The following is a 20,592-nucleotide window of genomic DNA, read 5'->3' as shown; positions in this document are numbered from 1 at the left end:
ATATACACCCCTTTACTTATTAACCCTTAATAGGGAACACATGGGATGGGTAGCAGCATTGTAACCAGGCTGTGTGATACAAAGTAAATACAAATACAAAAAGAGAAGTCCTGCGCTTAAGCTGCAAGGACTACAACACACATCAGCCCCAATATATAGTAAAAACCAAAGAAAAGAAAATGTTACTTGCGCCTTTTCCTTAATCCCTATGTATATTTAGACAAATGGAGGTCATTTAGTTGCTCCAATGGCCATTGGAGGGATGCCCGCCTGCCAACGTCAAGGCAGACCCCCCCTAAGCGGGGGGTCAGTGTTAGGACCCGCTTAGGGGGGGTCTGCCTTGACGTTGGCAGGCGGGCATCCCTCCAATGGCCATTGGAGCAACTAAATGACCTCCATTTGTCTAAATATACATAGGGATTAAGGAAAAAGCGCAAGTAACATTTTCTTTTCTTTGGTTTTTACTATATATTGGGGCTGATGTGTGTTGTAGTCCTTGCAGCTTAAGCGCAGGACTTCTCTTTTTGTATTTGTATTTACTTTGTATCACACAGCCTGGTTACAATGCTGCTACCCATCCCATGTGTTCCCTATTAAGGGTTAATAAGTAAAGGGGTGTATATAAAAAAAACCCTTAAGGAAAAAGCGCAAGTAACATTTTCTTTTCTTTGGTTTTTACTATATATTGGGGCTGATGTGTGTTGTAGTCCTTGCAGCTTAAGCGCAGGACTTCTCTTTTTGTATTTTTGTATTTTTGTATTTACATTTACTCTTTTGCCACTCTCTCTCATGCACCACCACATATTCACCTAAAGTGTGGACTCTGTCTTGTCCATTCCCTCTTTGCTAACCATCAATCTTCAACTCACAACACAGGTTATCTGTCTCAACGCGTGTGTGCTCGCGATTCGTAATTTAATACTGCACCGTCACTGGCAAGCATACGTGTGTGCGCTTCATCCGCCCTCATGTGAGTCACTCGACTTCCGCCATATTTCCCTAGTTGGCTATATGTCATAATAGGCTTGTGGTCGCACCTCTGGGTAGCCATCTACATCTCATGCAGTTATGTACGATTTCAACTTCTTAACCCTCCCCCCCCCCCCCCCCTTTAACCTCACCCCTGAGCTGGAACACTCGTCTTCACATTCATCTCTCATGCTGTATGTCATTTAACATTGCTGGTGAGATATAACCAGCGTGAGATGCCTCTCTGCTAGTGCACACATAAAAAGTTGGGTAAAACATAAAATCACAGACCATTTCACCTTTGTGGTGATATGCTCCTTAACCTCTCCCTGGTAGCCTAGCCTCTAAGGTTTAAACATTCATCCTCTCATCAGCCTATGTTCCCCATTCATCTCTCATGCTGTGTGTTAGGTAACGTTGCCGGTGAGATATAACTGGCATGTAATGCCATTCAGCTAGTTTAGGAATAACAAGTAAAAAAACTTGCATGACCTTTCAGGTAAAAAAGGTCAGGTAAAAGTAAAATAAACTTAAACAGAACGTAATGAAATTAAATAAAGATTGTCGTGTAAAGGATGTAAGTGTCAGGATCGGGACAGGGATCCAACACGCAGAGTACAGACAGTAGAAAGGTACGTATACCGGACCTTAGAATGGCCGGACTAACGTACGGAGATAGAGAGAATGGTCAAAGGCAAGCCGAGGTCGAGGGAACGAGAAGACAGGTAAGCGAGGAACAAGCCGAGTCAAAGGGTAACAGAGATAAGCAGAGAAATACAAACAAGCCGGGTCGGAACCAAAAGGATAACTGGAATACAAGAGCACTGAGTGACTAGACAGGCTAGAACCACGACAGGGCAATGAGCAAATGGAAGAAGCACTGTTAAATACCCTGGCTCAGAGAGTAGACACGCCTCCGACGAGTCCTGATTAGTTTCCAGACAATTGAGTGACAGGTCGGTCCGGGTTGGCGTCATGACGTCGACTGCTCGGCGTCGTGTTACAAAAGGAAGTGGATCCCTCGCGGCCAGCGTGTAAATGACCGGAAGGACCGCGAGGGACGGAGGAAACAGCCCTTCTGGACGGATAAACTTCTAAGTCTCTACCTCTCTCAGAGGTAGAGACTTCAGGTACCCTGACAGTAAGTCCCTGTTGGACCTCAGTGAGGCCTTGCAAAGAGCTGACAGTCCAACACTGCAGTGCCCGATCTGCACTACTGAAGATTGATCTTGCGCGATTTCCTTTTTGTCGCCTCAAATCCGGGGCCCTCTGTCCACTCCATATTGGCATCAGCCTGGTCTGGGGCGAGGACATTCCTGCCACTGGGGAGAGCGGGTTCGACAGCTGGAGGGCCTTCAGGAATTCCGTGGGGTCCTCTGCCACTGACAATGACAGAATAGTGTCTCCGCCTTGTACCACAAGGGTGCCAGATGCCCCCCAATGCGGTTTCTTATGCTGTGCTCTCGTAGTTGCCTTGTGACTGGCTGAAAACTTCTCGCCAGTAAAATTGAGAAAGGTAGGTCCTCACAGACTCGGATCTGGACATTGTCCACAGTGGTTGTGGGCATGCTTCTGGAGTTGGCTAACATGGTGGACTTAACGGATATGTCCCTGGGAGCATCTGCAGGGCCAGTTGATGCTTTCTGGATCCGGAATGCTAATATGATGGGCAACGTGCCTCCGTCCCTCTTCAACCCGATTGCTACCACCACTTTGTTTGTTTACTCAAGCATTGCCCCTTGGCCTATAAGTTTGGGTGCTCCGTGAATGTGCACATTTCTCCTGCGGTGTCGGAATTCGTGTGTTGTTACCATACGGGTAAGTCTCTGTAGTTTTGTGTTGAAGGTTTCCATTTGTGACCTGGTCTCAGTGAGCGGCCTGTGTCTCTCCCCTTCCCTAGTTTCAACCACTCCAATGCCTGCTGTGAGACCACCAATCTCTGTGCGCTCCCTATCTAGGTCTGATTTCCAGACCTCTCTTAGGTCTAGAAGCAGCATTTTGATATCTTCTTTCATGGAGGTTGAGGTATTGGAGTCAGACTCCGCCCGTCGGTGTATAAACCTGCTGTCCGAGAGGGTATGAATTCCTCCTCGTCGAGGGAGGCCTCAGATTGGCTGCAGCTTGAAAGTCTCCCGGGTGCCATCTTAGGTTGTGATGCTGCGGCCTGTCAAAAGAATCCTGGATATCAGGCAGATTGGAGCCTTCAAGGTGGGATAACTTGCGGTTCTTTGCGCCCAATCTCTCTAACGGGGGATTCAGCAGTGAGTATTATCCGTCTGATGGGTTGCATCAACGCGATATCGTGGCGATTTCGGCAATTTAGTGGTATGTTTAAGCAGAGCTCCACTTCAACATGTCTTGTCAGGTTCTCAGCTCAATAGTGACTGTCTTTATTTGGCATTCTTCTGTACTAAACATTTTTGTGATCTTGCTGCAATATAATTAGTGATGTTATAAGGTTGTTTGAGTCTACAGATACACACAAAAATGCCTATTTTTTGTGTGTAGTATGTGTGTGGTCTAAAGGGGCACTCCAACTCATATTTTTTATTTCATATTTTTTCAATGAATAGTGCCCTATTCTCTAGGTTCATATGGAATTTGGCCTATGATTGGACCATCTAGATGGCTCAGAGCATGCGTGTGTTCTGAACTGGCATGGGGAGAGGGATTTGGGAGAATAAAAAAACAAAAACCTGTACTGATTGGGATGTGGGAGGGTTGATGACTAGAAGGGAGGGGACATCAGGTGCGTTGCCAGCATGCATTGCGCGCTGATGACAGACATAAAATAGGCACAGTGTTGACATTTTGGCAGTCCGTGACTGATTTCCGGGCAGCCAAAGTCACGTGTGCAAGTGATGTAACTAGTCTACGTCACACAAGGGACAGTATCTCAGTATGTGCAGTATTTCATGCAGAAGTAATACATGTCTAGTCTCCTACCACCATGACCACTTCTAAAAACATAAGTAGTCATGGTGGTTGGAGTAACCCTTTAAGTGAAAGTTTCCCATCAAAAGTGGCGTAACTGATGTGTGATAGATGGCTTGAGTATGTTGTGAATGTGCAATAATTATAAACAGAAGAGTCTGAGCCTATCAGAGAAGTTCTGCAGGGATGTCTTCTTCAGGATACATTTAAACACTTTGGAATGCGTGATTCACAAATGGGACTTAGCCTGTAGATGCATGGACCAGAGGATTATGGCTCAAATACCATTGTTTATGACATCAGATACACTCACGTACATGGGCATTTGTCTTTGGTACCAATAATTGGTGATTGAGTACCAATTTTCTAACCTGATTATGTAAAATTCTTTTTTCCTAAAATCGTTCTTCTTTTGGTTTTTGAAATATGGCTTGTGTTTTATAAACTGGTGTTAGCTGGCTTGTTGACCAGTGTTTGCACACTAGTGTGTTATTTCTTGTGCTATACTGCGACTGTGTAATATTTTTATTCATTCATTTGTTAGGAAATCATTGTGGAAAAACAGGCTATATTTCGGTTGGTGTATAATAAAAATAGCATGTATAACAAACTACAGTCAACCAATCCGTAAGACATATTCACTGCTATTTTCAAGTAGGAAAATAAAAAGATAAAATATAGGCCACTTGGAAAATAACTTTTTTTTTTTTTTTTAAATCAATTGCAACTCTTACTCCAATATAAAACTAGTAGTCTAAATATAAATATTGTGTCATTTAAACCACTATAATACTGATTTTATTTTATTTTTTTTCCTCTTCTCTCCCAGAGAGTCATGCAGGGTGTGTTCTGTTTATGCAAAATATAAATCCATAGATGGAGATAGTCTCTGATAGTGTTATTATATAGATACCGTATTTATCGGCGTATAACACGCACCGGCGTATAACACGCACCTCATTTTTAGAAAGAAATTCCAGGAAATTTCTCCCCTCCCATAGTATTCCCCCCCCTCATCCCATAGTATTCCCCCCTCATCCCATAGTATTCCCCCCCCATCCATAGTATTCTCCCCCCCTCCCCTCCCATAGTATTCTCCCCCCCTCCCCTCCCATATTATTCTCCCCCCCTTCCCTCCCATAGTATTCTCCCCCCTCCCCTCCCATAGTATTCTCCCCCTCCCCTCCCATAGTATTCTCCCCCTCCCCTCCCCTAGTATTCTCCCCCCCTCCCATAGTATTTTCCCCCCCTCCCCTCCCATAGTGTACTTCCCCCCCTTCCCCTCCCCCCATAGTGTACTTCCCCCCCCCTCCCCTCCCATAGTGTACTTCCCCCTCCCCTCCCCTCCCATAGTGTACTTCCCCCTCCCCTCCCCTCCCATAGTGTACTTCCCCCCCCTCCCCTCCCATAGTGTACTTCCCCCCCTCCCCTCCCATAGTGTACTTCCCCCCCCTCCCCTCCCATAGTGTACTCCCCCCCTCCCCTCCCATAGTGTACTTCCCCCCCCTCCCCTCCCATAGTGTACTTCCCCCCCCCCCCTCCCATAGTGTACTTCCCCCTCCCATAGTGTACTTCCCCCTCCCATAGTGTACTTCCCCCTCCCATAGTGTACTTCCCCCTCCCATAGTGTACTTCCCCCTCCCATAGTGTACTTCCCCCTCCCATAGTGTACTTCCCCTCCCATAATTACTTACCTGTCCTGAAGCGTGGGCCGGCTTCACAGCTTGCACCGCGGTACAGGAACTTTAATTTCATGTTCCGGTTTCCGGCGGGACTGAAAGGAAGTGTGCACACTATTGCGCACACTTCCTTTCAGTCCCTCCGGAAACCGGAACATGAAATTAAAGTTCCTGTACCGCGGTGCAAGCTGTGAAGCCGGCCCACGCTTCAGGACAGGTAAGTAATTATGGGATATCGGCGTATAACACGCACCCACGATTTTCCCCCTATTTTCAGGGGAAAAAAGTGCGTGTTATACGGCGATAAATACGGTAATTGATTAATAATCTTGGAAGCAGTGTTGAAGAGTTACATTCAGGCTTAACATTGCCAAAGAATACATCAAGTAATGAAAAAGTGAAACTATTTTAGAAAGTGTTCTGTGTGTCCTAACTGTTGGTCATAAACTAGGTTGTTTGTGTAGTTGTAGAACTTACGAAGTTCATTCTTTAAACAGTATTGTATTATTAACACTATTAGTGTGGGAGAACCATACAACACATTATTATTCTTTAAACAGTGACTGAATGAATCACATTAACCTACACACGTGACTATGGGACAGTCTTTAACAGCACGTCCGGTTTCAGTTGGTTGCAACATGGGGTGGTCTTGCGTCCAAGTTAGATGTCTCCACTCTATGTGATCTACGAACAAACCAATACATTTCTGAAAATATACTTCATTCGGTGGGCAAAGATAACTAAATAGACCACATCCCCATCAAGGTCCATCGTATGGATTTCAGATTTGACGTTTTCTTAAAATGTGGAGATAGATGAATGTCTAGATGGTGAGGAACGAGTGGTCAAGTAGCGTATTACTAGGACTTTCTACTGGATTGAATTTATGAATAACTAAAGTGTAGTAATGTAATCCATAGTAATGAAAACATCTTTCAAAAATACATTTAAATTATGAAATACTAAATTTGATTAAATGATAAAATGAAATGGTCCACAGCAACATCTTGACTAACCCAATAAAATGTAACATTTCACTAATATTAAGCCTATCTTGTGTTTTATTTATACAGTGTTTTTCTTGGAAGGATACCTTGAGATGTCTATTTTATGCCCCACAGTATTATGTGATTTAGATAAATAAGATGTTTTAGGTTTGTTTTAGTGTTTTGTCTTTTTTTTTTTTTTTTAAAGATGGATGAGTTATTATTAGCTGGAGGAATAAGATTTTTTTTTTTTATTATTTCCTGTGTCTATCTACAGAACATTTATTTTCAACCACATTGGCAACATTAATTAGGACTGTAAAACACAAATGGTTGGAATAGATTCCTCCCACACATTTCCCATTGCTGCAAAGTCACTAAATTCTCCATTTTACCCAGAAAGGCCTACGTGAATTATGCTGAACAGTACATCCTGATAAAAGATACAGCAGACAGTAAAAAATATCTTCTGCATTTTAATTGAACATGTTTAATAATTAACTTAATGTGGCTTTTTTTTCTTACATGTTTCATTTTTTTTTTATTCCCATTGTATGTTAATGTTTATGTTCTCCTCTTTGCCACTTGCCTTTATTTATATTTATTATCTTTTTGTTTTTGTTCTGCGTTTAGAAGTGATCATGCTGGTAGAAGTCTGTACGTGCACCGCTTCTGGTTGAAACACTGCACACACTGAGAAGTTTACACCTTTGTGCCGGTGCTAGTAATGGTCTGTCTAATGTTAAATCTGTGCAAAAATGACACCATTTGTCAGCTCGCACTGCGACATGGACATGGCATGGAATATCCTTGCCTGGCTCTGGGTAACTTTTAAGCAATTTTTTCAAATTTTAAATAATATTGAAGGACTATTTAATAATGCCGAATAAGGCATTAGAAAGAGGGAGAAAAAAAGGAATTGTGCAAAAGGGTTGGAGTGACACTTTAATAATAACTGGACACTGCCATTTGGTTATGCTTTGCCCATAAAGTCGTTTACTCTTTGTGGAATTCTTTTAACTGATGTATTGTAGGTAAAGTAGCTTAGCAACTGACATGGAACATTGCTTAAGCTCCGGTCATTGCTAAAATTTGCCAAAGATCACGCTTCCCATGAGAAAAAGTAATCCCTGTTGTCTCTTATGTATAACTAAAAAAAAAAAAGGTGAATTACAAAAACAGAAAAACCAAGGAGTAGTAGACTGACAAAAAAAGGATACATTTAAAGCAAAACCCGCAAATTGACAGCCACTTTAACCCTATATTAGTCAAAATTTATTATCAACCACAATTTTTCTTTAGCTACAAAATGTTATTTCCCCTTCTTTCTTCCCTTTCCTCGCCTACTGAAGACCGTTTTATTCTTCAACCACCAACAACCAGGTTAAACACAAGAGATGACTTTGTTCTATTAAACCAGAAATTATGTCATGAAGATCATTTGTTTCAATTAAAACAAACATTTATTTCACATCAAATAAATAGAAATGCGGAAATGTGCTTCCAATTATTTCCATTAGACGTCATTGGTTAACCAAGTTATTTTGTGGAAATGGTGAACGTTGCAATTACCGACCTACAAGCGATGGTCGTTTTCTAAAAGTGAATGGGAAACGGAAGCCAATATTACCGTGATACACCTAAATTGCATTCCAACTTCATATCCTCAGTTGGTATTCTCAGCTCCCTGCGCGCCCCACCCATGATTTGCTCGTATACGTCTTATCCTATTTTTAGGAAATTACTTAAAAAGGTACATTTTTGGGTGGGTAGTGGAATAAATGAACACATTTGCTAAAAATAGCTGAATGGAATATATATATACTGGGCAGAGAGGCTGAGATCTTTTCTTTTAATATTATGATTATTTTTAGCTTTTTTTCCGCATTTGAGTTTTCCACATTTCAGTTTTCATCGCAAATGACTTCAGCTTTCCCTTCTTTCGTCGGTTAAGTGGGTGGTGGAATGATGGATTGATAGCGAGCTGTCTGCTCCACAATAAGATTAGCAAACATGTTACAGTACAAAAGCGTTCAGACACAAAGTTTATCCAGACATTTGTAGGATTACTACATAAAACCTGCTAAGGCAGAAAGCACATTGAACAAGTAATGAGCACTTTTCGGCTGGCATCCCTCTCTGTCTCCACCTTTGTGTGAGTCGACTTCGTGCTGTGGTGGTGGGAATATATCTGATGGGAATGTTCCAAAAGTATGTATAGTTGTATGAATGGACCAAGTCCTGTATTCCATCAAGAGAACACACGCAAAGTCACATCCTACCTTTAAGACCCAGTATATTGTACAGCCATAGGTTTCATTATTTTTAAGCAATTATTAATAATTAGTTATTATTGAAATAATTTGTATAATGCGCAAATATATACAGATACATGAATATATGAATTACTCTACTTCTTCAGCCTAATAACTGGACTTTGATTGAACTCTGCTGAAAAGTTTTAAGAGCCATACATTTCTGCCAAATAATGAATGCTTCTAAAATAAAATCGAATAGCTAAATGGGAACGCAATTGCAAATTTCAGAGCTCTATGGAAGTCAGATTTTTAAAATCGTATTCAAATGCTAATATGCCATAATAAATCATTCATACTAAGCCAAAAGCATTATTCCTACAAGGCAGATATAGAGAGAGAGCTGGTTATCTGTGCAATAGCATCTCCACCGGTGACGTGTGTTCCTATTTTGTCTCCTGATATAAGCTATGAATTGGTTTGGTTTAAATATAGTATTATGACTTTCTAAAATAGAAAATATATATGAAATGACAAAAAAAAATCTCTCCCAAAAACCCTTTGGTGACCATACAGAGGTGGATTTAACACTTACGCAGCCCTATGTATAACACAGCAAAAAATGCACTCGTCGTGCAAAAAGTTGAGTACATGAAAAGTATATACCTATATCCAATTAGTGTTGCCGTGCTGAATGATATCCAGGAAAAAATTGATTGTGATTTCTTCCTCATAGTTTTCAAATTTGTTTGTACAAAAGTGTGACTTACCTGAAAGAATTCCAGAAACCAACACAGACAATTCTCATTTGAAAAACACACACAATCGTAGTGGAAAGCCCCTAAGCAATTCCGTACAGATCACAGCCCATCAATGCATGACTGCTCTGCAGAAACCATCACCAAAACTAACTATGGATGATGGAGATATTGATCTCCAAGTCCAAATTTGCATGCACACACTGGTCAAATTGCTATAGTTGCTACCTTTCTACAGTGAGCAAAACCTGTACATTTATCACACTAAAGTCATGGACATTGTGAGCAAAAAAAACGCTTAAATCATTGAATTTTTTTGTTTGTTTTGTTTTAAGTAGGAGGCACTTATCTAATCTGATACACAGCGATTGCATTGAAATTGCATGTTTTTTTTGTGAGTAAATTACGTACAGATTGAAATCTCATATAAAGTCTTATATACCTGATTAAATGACATGAAAATGCCATTGTGCTATTTTCACTGAGGTCTCATTGTAAAGTCATGTTGATGCTTGACTTTTTGAAGTGTGTAGTTCTACATCATTATTTTTTTTTTTTTTAATTTTTTTTTTAAATTCTTTATTTTAGTTGTGCAGGTAGGTACATTGTTAGGTCAAGCGCCACAACAGCGCACACGTTGTATACATGGTAAACAGTGGCAGGAGTATATGCACAGTTTTTACTGTTAATATTTAAACAATTCTATCTTAACCAATGAGTATGCTTAATAAAATGTAGTATACATGGTAGGTAATGGTGAAACACTAAGGAGTCATGCATGTTAAGACTTGCTAGATTTAACAATTAATAAGTAACATATAAGGTTAACTTTGAGCACCGGCTAATTAGTGACAGTAGGTTAATTCTTTAAGTGTCACCGCTTTAGTGTCATTTATATGATTATGCGTGACTGTACTGAAGCGAGGGACATACGTTTTGGTCAGTAACAGCCCAACATGCGATAGGTGAGACAGTAATTTACTTTATGATAGATTACACAGTGTAGACTAAAGAGTATGCAGTCCTATTTCAGTTTCCAGCTTAGCATTAAAGCAGGGTGCCGCCACCAGTCAGAGCATCACACATTCCGCCATCTCCCGCAGTAGACTTAAGTAAAAAATAACTATATACAAGATTTTATAAACTAGACAATAATGTGTTTAACATTACTAGTAGAGTATAGCGTCACTATAGATTACCCTCGTGTAGTGGTAATAAACAGTTGCACCTCTAGCATATTATGATCACAAACTAGTGGTCATGACATAAGGCTAGAAGCTAAGAAACATTTGTAGCGTAGGCAGGGTGATATCCTATGGCGTCATTGCATTAATATTAATAACATGGTGACATGGCAATGGTACAAATGTACTATTTACAGCTGAAGCACAGTGACATGCAATGGCAGTATAAGCAGTGTAGTAGACAGTCTTAGTGTTACTCTAGTCCAAGGGGGCACATATATTGCTCTGGATAGAAGAGCTGTTAAACAGCAACTTGCCCGAGGTCACCAGGAGGACTCCAGATGATGCGGTTACCGCCAGCGCTGTGTGCTAGCAGTGTCTTCGGTGCCAGGGACTCGTCAACCGATGCCACTATTGTGTTTCAGTAGGTAGTCCTTAGTGCTTGCTAACCCAGTGTCTCCTCTCTCCCTGGTGCTGGTCCAATAAGAGCGTTGGTTCTTTATCTGGGCCAGTGCTGTCAGGTACAGTGTGGGAAGGTCCTGATTCCCCTGCTGGTGAAGGCCTTGCTGACGGTTGACTGTATTGGCATGATATGCTAAGGATCTCTCTTCCGTAGCGTGTGCCGGGATTCGGACTCTGTTGCTGCGGGCCTTGTGAGTGCCGGTCGTTCGTTGTCTCCCTGGTGTGGACCGTGCGTCTGGGTGCTGTCTCGGCTGTGTGATGTCGCGATGCATCGGGGGCGGGGGTCCCCTTCTGCCCCGGGGTTGCATGAGGGCTGGTGCATGTAGGCCACGAGCCTGGAGACTGTTGTGGTCCAGGTTCGACCCTTTCGGGGTGGTGCAGGGACTCTTGGCTGGTCGCTTGGGTCTTCGCTTTGCTTTTCCCCGCTTGTGTGGCCGGCACCTCTGGGGCTTGCCCCATGTTGCTCTCAGCCCGGGAGGGCTTGTAACGTGAGTGTCGGGAGCTTGGGTGTTTGCGCTGCCCTGAAGTGGACCCTCACTCACCCTTCCGCCATCGGCTCTGGTCGCAGTATGGGTGATTCGGTGTGGCTTTCCCGCCCGCAGGCGCTCTTCCAGCATAACCCAGAAGCGATCAAATATAATAGTGATGGGGTCTTTTGCCTGTTCACCGGTGTGTGAGGCACCAGGTTGTTTTCGGTGCTTGTCAGGTTGCGTTGGCTGATAGTGCTCCGCCATCTTGGGTGTTCCCGGCCCCGCATGTCTTCGAGATGTCTTGGTGTCTGTCGCTTGGTGCTGGGTTCGGGACACTCCCCTTGGCGGGGACCGGGATATCCCCCGCCGGTCCATAGGGGGTGGGTGCATGTTTTACGCTCTTGTGTTGCTTTCAGCATCTGGCGGGAAGGCGGCCGTCCTTCCCCCGTGCTTTTGCTAGGCCTCATACCGTTGCCGCGGTTCCCGGACGAGACTGGTGTCGAATTTGGTATCGGCACGTACAGGAGAACTTCCTCTAGCCGATAGGCTGATTTGCGGGAGAAGTTCAGCGGGTTTTCTCGGGTTTTCCGTCGAGTTTGGATCAGCTCGGCGGGAGCTCCTGTAAAGTGCGTCTGGTCGGGATGCCTGTCCGGCTCCGCCCCCCTACATCATTATTTGTTATGTGAATATAACATGTCTACCCATGTGCCAAACTTGACTTACCTGACTATGGTTCCATAGTTACCCCTGTACCTACATCAACTGGTTAGTAAATCTCAAGCAGGCTTAAGTCCAGTGGTTGTTAAAATAGAAGCCTGGTTTATGTGACAGCCCTGTACTTGTCTCCAAATTCCATTCCATTATTTTTAAACTCTTGGGTCATTGAGTCCTGCCCATTTCTGGTTCCAGCACTATTCTTCATGTCCTGGTGCATTATTACCAAATATTTCCGATCTCTGAACCCATTATCCAGCCCTTGTATTACGTTTACATCTGTTCAACTTGTTACATTATTTTCTCTTTTCTGTTGCATGCCTATCTTAGGTTTCTAATATTTACATGCATACTTTCCTAGTAAAGTTGGCTAATATTCTGTTAAAATATTTGCAGTCCTTTCCCTTTCCGTTTCCCTTCTTGCTACATTCTTAACTTCTAGAGGCAAGCAATTTCAGCTGATCCTTATATCAAGTTTACATATATGTATGAGGGTGCATTCACAGGCATGCTACATTTAGTTTAGCAATTATTTATATGTACTTTTTTTTTTATCTGTATAATGAGCAAAATGATAACTCATCAGTTGCTGCTGAGGCTCCTACACCTGTACATTAATGTGCTGAGCCAAAATATACCTGTTAGCTTTGACGTGACTGAATCTGGGTAAGAATGGTAATTTGAGAATGGTATTTTTAGTATGGATGGACCTCTTATTAAAAGTGTGACACCTACTGCTTGCCTGGTTCTACTATGAACTGACAACTCTTACTAGAAGATCGCCATTCTCAGTTGGATCATTCCACTTCTGTTTCCAGGATTACTCGGTTTTGCCATGATGGTGGTCTTTGTAAAAAAAAAAAAAAAAAGAAATCTCTGAAACCAGGAACCTCTGGATCAAATCCAAGCATGGAACCGGCAGCATGTGGCTTATAGAATGTTTTTTTCTAGTGGTTACTGAAACCATTATTAAATTAGTTTTTATTACGAAGTTATGTTATGTCTTATGTGTGGTGAAATAAATTTAAAATATTTTGACTCTAGCATTCCAATGCAGACATGCTTCTATAAAATCAATCTTAACTCAAACACCCTTACCTCACAGTACTCGGATATAATTACACTTCTATAACAAACTCTGTTATACTTAAGTTCTCCTAGGCAAGTAACCAAATCAGTGTTTTTTAGTGATTCTGTGTTATTGCTAGATTGGAGTGACTGGCAGAAGGTGGGCACGCAGCGCTCTCTCTTGCCAGGCACTCTGTGTAGCGTGGCCGAGTGGAGCAGTACGCACCGCGGTACAGGAACTTACGTTTCTTGTAACCGGCCGGACTTAAAGGAAGTGCTGACAAAGAGAACACTTTGTCAGTCCAGCTGGGTACAAAAGACTGAATCTCCTGTACCGCAGGAGACAAGAGGGGGGGAAGTTACACTTTAGGAGAGGGGAGGGAGGGGGAGGAAAGAACACTGTGGGGTGGGACAGGGGAGGGGGAGGGGGAGGAAAGAACACTGTGGGGTGGGACAGGGGAGGGGGAGGAGGAGGAAAAAAATTATATGGGACAGGGGGGGGGGTGAAAAGAACACTATGGGACAGGGGAGGGAAGAAGGGAAGAACACTATGGGACAGTGGAGGAGGGGGGAGAACACTAGGGGGGAGAGAGAGGAACATTAAGGGAGGGCACTAAGGTACAGTGAAGGGAAAAGGAACACTGGGGTGGGGGGGCACTATAAGATAAGTGAGAGGAACATTAGGGGGAATAGGCAATGGGGGAGGAGGGAGTGAGTTCCTATCACACATATTTACACACAAACACACTGCATCCAGTACCCACACTGCATCCACTACACAAACACATGGCTGCAGACCCACGACCCATCTGTTGCCCAATAAACACACAACACCTGTATAATGGATAAGGGCAATGGCCACAGCTTTATTGAACATTTTGACCAGCATTAAACCAACTGTCAGCTGATGGGGGGATTCATCCATCAGACAGATCTCACATCCTTTTTTCCAGAGTCCAAAGCAGCCTGCCTTCCGCCTTCAGCCCAAGCATGCTGCGACTCCCCAATCCGACTTGGCACTTGCCTTCCCATGCGCTGGCCAGGTATTCCGCTGTGACAAAACAAAAACAGAGACAACCAAACACAAAGAAAAAAACACCACCACCACCGCCACTTTTCTACCAACAGTAACAATCCTAGGGAGGGCGGGTGGGAAAGCTCCTGTTAGATCCCTTCCTACCTGCTGAGTGGCCAGGGGCCCACCCCCAGAATCCCATATATACCAGTACCCTACTCGCTACAAATGTATCCCCTTTAATCCATCCCCCCTCCCTGGGCAGCAGTCATGTCTTATTCAGTCCAGGGAAACCTTTACATCCACTACACACACACACACACACACACACTCTGCATCTACTACACACACGTATAAATAATCTTGAAAACATTTTAAAAAATCTGACTGACATGTATATTTTGTGCATTTACCACCACTTACCGTATATACTCGAGTATAAGCCGAGTTTTTCAGCACATTTTTTGTGCTGAAAAAACCCAACTCTGCTTATACTCGAGTCAATTGTCTGTATTATGGCAATTTGCATTGCCATAATACAGACTGGGGGCTGTGGGGACTGCAGAGAGATGTTACTTACCTTTCCTGCAGCTCCTGTCAGCTCTCTCCTCCTCCGCCGGTCCGTTCAGCTCTTCTGTCAGCTCACAGTGTAAATCTCGCGAGAGCCGCGGCTCTCGCGAGATTTACACTGGGAGCTGACCGAGGTGCTGAACGGACCGGCGGAGGAGGAGAGAGCTGACAGGAGCTGCAGGAAAGGCAAGTAACATCTCTCTGCAGCCCCCACAGCCCCCTCCTACACAGTGCCCATCCACTGGACCACCAGGGAAGGAGAGCCCCCCTCCCTGGCCAGCTAGCAAGCAGGGAGGGGGGACGAAAAAATTTATATATATCTTAATAATAATAAAAAAAAATACAAATAAAAAAATAATAAAATAAAAATAATAATAAAATACAAAATAATAATAAAATAAAAAAAATAATAATAATAAAAAAATGTAATGAAACAAAAAAAATATTAAAATAATAATTAAAAAATAAAAATGCCCACCCCCCACCAAGGCTCTGCATCACACTCTGCATTACACACACACATACACACACTGCATTCATACACACACACTGCATTCATGCACACACAGCACTCATACACACAGCATTCATACACACACACAGCATTCATACACACACACTGCATTCATACACACACACTGCATTCATACACACACACACTGCACTCATACACACACACACACACACACTGCACTCATACACACAGCATTCTCATACACACACACTGCACTCATACACACAGCATTCATACACACACACACAGCATTCATACACACACACTGCACTCATACACACACTGCACTCATACACACACTGCACTCATGCACACACTGCACTCATACACACACTGCACTCATACACAGCATTCTCATACACACACACTTCACTCATACACACAGCATTCATACACACACACACTGCATTCATACACACACACTGCATTCATACACACACACTGCACTCATATACACACACTGCACTCATACACACACTGCACTCATACACACACTGCACTCATACACACACTGCACTCATACACACACTGCACTCATACACACACACTGCACTCATACACACAGCATTCTCATACACACACTGCATTCATATACACACACTGCATTCATATACACACTGCACTCATACACACACACTGCACTCATACACACAGCATTCTCATACACACACTGCATTCATATACACACACTGCACTCATACACACACTGCACTCATACACACACACTGCACTCATACACACAGCATTCTCATACACACACTGCACTCATACACACACACTGCATTCTCATACACACACACTGCATTCTCATACACACACTGCATTCTCATACACACACACTGCATTCTCATACACACACTGCATTCATTATATACACACACTGTAAATAAATATTCAATTAATATAATTTTTTAAGGATCTAATTTTATTTAGAAATTTACAGCAGCTGCTGCATTTCCCACCCTAGTCTTATACTCGAGTCAATAAGTTTTCCCAGTTTTTTGGGGTAAAATTAGGGGCCTCGGCTTATATTCGGGTCGGCTTATACTCGAGTATATACGGTAATAAAAAAAAATAGGATTTGCATAGAAAATAGTCTCAAAATCTCAAAACGGTTTGTACATAAATCAATCTGAAAGAACACCATTATTACTATGCTTGCTAGAGGGACCAATCATTGCACAAAAACTCTTCCAAATTAAGCATCAACTTAATGCTTTACTACCGGTCTCTTTGTTTCCTACTGACACAGCATGCAAAGCCCTTTAAGTGCCCTATAACACTATCAATCCCTCCCATTTTGACTACATAAAGAATTCCATGGTAGATTATAAAATAAGACAGGTAAAGCACTTGCACATAGAGAGCATCAGTGCAGGCTGTTCAGATGTGCCTGGATCTGCAGTATTATGACCTCAAAGGAGCACTACAGCGTTATAAAGAATATAAATATGTGTTTCTATCCATATAGTACCCTACTCACCGTTTAGGTGACAGTGCCTCTAAACAAGGTTTAAAGGTTAACACTTCAATAGTTAACTTAGCTTGCATCCCAGGCTTTGCTGCTCTGGCCATGGCTTGACTCAACCAATCCAAAGCTTTCTAATATTGGGAGACTTGTGCAGCAAAACGCCACCCTGTACCAATCAGATGGCCTCTGTGAGACCACCTGATACAAATAGTAGAGCTTTTGTGGCTGTCACTATATTAGTATGAATGCAAAGGAAACATGCAGCTGCAGGGTAAAAAATGGGGGCTTGGTAGGTGTGACAAATGCTCCTTACCCTGGACATTTGCCACAAACTCCTGGAGGAGTGTGGAAGCTGGCCTCCTGCCCACCGACTATGGGCCATATACTTTGTGCCAAACTCCCTATTTTCCCTACTGTTCGCAAGACATTTCACCCCTGGTTCCCGAACAGAAATACATTTCCCCAGTTCGGCAGTTACAATCTACCGAACACCGACCACCCCCCTGTCTCATTAACTACAAAGAAACCACAGACATAAGTGCTCTCCCTGTGCGGCCGCCGTTCGTATAACCGAACAACACGTGCTGGAGAAAACAGCAGCCATCTTGTCGCACGAACGCAGGCAGCAGGAATTGGTCAGCGAGTGTCTGGAACTATACAGCGGACACTCGACCTCGCAAACACTGGTAAAATCACACGAACACATGCTTCTTTCCACGACAAGCCAGGAGAGCGCCTTTGGTAGGTTTGTTAGCACAAACAAGGCGAACAATCGTTACCTATGAGCCAGGGGAACCATTAAACAGTTGGTTTGTATATTTGTGGGGGTTCCTATATGTGATGTATGTATTTTTAATATGTTATGTTTTATGATTTGTAACTCTAGTGTCTGGGAGATAATTAGTTTAATCAAAGTGCACTAAATTATCTCCTAGACACAGAGACTCCTGGGCGTGTTGTGGGAGTGTCCTGGGCGTGTTGTGGGTGGGCTATCCTATGTTACTGCTGGAGACCCCTGCAGGGGGTCTGTGTATACAAGCTGGCCACTGAGCCATAATAAAACCAGTCTTCTTGTACCTTTCATCAAGTCTTGGCTGATGTTTGGGTAGCTCAGAGCTTTAATCACTGCTTGGGATTTGGGAGAACTACAGTGGATATACTCAGTCGGAGTGTAAGGGATTTGTTACAGGTGGCATGGCGGTCATTGAGATAAAGTGGTCTCATATAGGGACATATATAAATAATTATAATAATTCTAATGATCGATCAAATCACTCTCCAGCTGATTTATTACTTTTCTCGAAATCTCTACAAAATCGAAATATTGTTAACTACAGAATCTAACAGAAGGATTAAGAAACACATTATTTAGGCTAGTGTAGATGTGTGAACTTACATGTTTAAACCTCTCTATACATCTATACATGTTTAAACCTCTCTAATACATTTAAATAATGAAAACCGTTTAACCCTTTGAGTTCAGGTGAAGTGAGCGGTTCTTTGTGTGTAATAATTTGTACATGCTCGTATGTGTCTTGTCTGCAGTGCCCAAACATTAAGGAGTTGGTTTATGATGGAAGAATGTCACCATTCAGTGTAAAAAGTGCATATTTACACAGCAGTCCCCTCCCTCTCCCTGCCAGCACAGAGCCAGGATTCATCACTATAAGGGCTTTAACTTCCAATAAATGGTTGAGTTGAGTAACCAACGGACTGGCTAGACTTTCCTCCCTTCCTGTTCTCTAAGAATCAGGATTTTTTTTCCTCCACCTTAAATTCCACCCTTTCTTCCTGCTTCGACTTGAAAGAAAGGATAAAATGCGTATTGACGTACGCGTGTGTGACCTTTACAAAAGCATCTTCTTTATACTGTATGTTTAAGGTAAAGAAATAACATGGGATGTGGCTGTTTCTGAATGAATCCCATACTGTGCTGTTGAATGAGATAATTCTGCATACGTGCCCCTTGTGTTATTGGAAACGTGCTCCACCTTACCACAGTGGCTGGCTGTGTGCGGCAGGGTGTGTGTGTGTGTTTTTAATACATCCCCCTCCACGGTTACTGTGATGCAGGAGCTATTTTTACCAGCTGTGATGTTAACCTTGGGACCCAAGGGATTTGTGACTTTAAGTTGGCTCAGCTTCATGGGAAATGTAGTTTAAAGAGTCAAATGTATCATCTGTGTCTTAAAAGAATAGCTGCTTCGTTGTAAATACATTTTTGGCTTTCACATATCCCATTTAATACATAATACATGACACAAATAGGTTGATCAGAAGAATCTATTGATGAGTCAGGGCGGATTGTACTAAATCTGAAAATAAAAAAAGTATATTCCTGGTACTTAAAGGAACACTCCAATGTAAAAATGGAAAGTCATGTTATGTTTACTTACATTTTTGTGAAAAACTGGCATTAAACATTATAAATTACATTATTTACTAAACTAGGGATGTTTTGAAAATTGGCAAATGGAATAGCCAATGTTAGTCAAAAATAGCAGAGTTGACTTCTCTAAGGGATCTTTGAATGAGGTGGTGTATTACACTACCTCGATATGGCCCACGGGGAGAGATATTACATACTCCCATGGGAGATAGCGGCAAACGGATAGCACACACCCCATAAAGCCTCTTTACAGGGCACCACTCCTAGGGTCCCCCCCGTCCCCCCTCGCCCTTATCCCTCTATCCTCTTCTCTATGGCCTCTGTCTATCGGGGCGCTACCTCTACTCTTTCTCTCTTTTTCCATATCTAAGTTCCTTTTTTTGATGGCTAGACCGCACATGATGGAACCACGTCTGTAAGACGATATAGTCATGGGAAAGAAAGTCCGCTTGCGTATTAAGATCTGTCGTGTTACTCTTTTTCTTATTCCTGCAATAAGGGTGCGGCCGTCCTTGATCATATGTTGTCTGATTACTGTTTTATATACTATTAAAAACCAGGCAGGACGTCCAAGCTCCCATAGAATTATGACCTACGTGAAAATTAGTAACGAACATGTAACTGGCGGTCTCTGACTGTGGGATTTGGGAGTCCTCACTAGTTCACTCCTTATGCTATTGTAACATGTAATGATCTCAGTATACTCACTTGTTAATTTAATATCCTGTGTTACTATACGTGTAATGCTTGTGATGTCTTGTACTGGAATAAATAAAGAATTAAAAAAAAAATAGCAGAGTTGGACCATTTATTTCCAATTTGTTGGCCTAATAATTGGAATTTCCTTGTCAATTATCCAGAATGGTCTGTTTAGTGTATTCCCCTGAAAATGTATTCTCCCCTTCTATTTTACTTTGATATCGGTACAATTTATTCCATTTTCTTTATAAGGTCATACAGAGGTTAACCATAGTTTTGTGACTCTGTACTAATTCGCTTTTATAATTTACAAGTAAATTGGTAGAAGGAAGTTCGTCATGCTATGTAGAACATGAAATACTTAAATGTCTATAGTGAACAGAAGTAGTTCTATAAATAATGTGAACAGTACATAGTCACTATAATAAGAATGGCTTCTTGGAGCATCCTGT

At 42.4% G+C, this 20,592-nt stretch overlaps 2 protein-coding genes across 12 annotated transcripts in view; one reads left to right on the top strand and one right to left on the bottom strand.

The window, feature by feature from the left end:
- The window catches only part of LOC134571246 (uncharacterized), a 516,374-nt gene that overhangs the window by 212,951 nt on the left and 282,831 nt on the right, over positions 1 to 20,592 (bottom strand). The gene's annotated exons all lie outside the window — the stretch shown is intronic.
- The window catches only part of FRY (FRY microtubule binding protein), a 434,727-nt gene that overhangs the window by 256,355 nt on the left and 157,780 nt on the right, over positions 1 to 20,592 (top strand). The window lies entirely within an intron of this gene.

The sequence above is a fragment of the Pelobates fuscus genome, chromosome 1 (assembly GCF_036172605.1).
Source record: "Pelobates fuscus isolate aPelFus1 chromosome 1, aPelFus1.pri, whole genome shotgun sequence".
NCBI classification, from domain to species: domain Eukaryota; kingdom Metazoa; phylum Chordata; class Amphibia; order Anura; family Pelobatidae; genus Pelobates; species Pelobates fuscus.
Note: the sequence above shows the minus strand (reverse complement) of the source record. Positions and strands in the feature narration are given on the sequence as shown.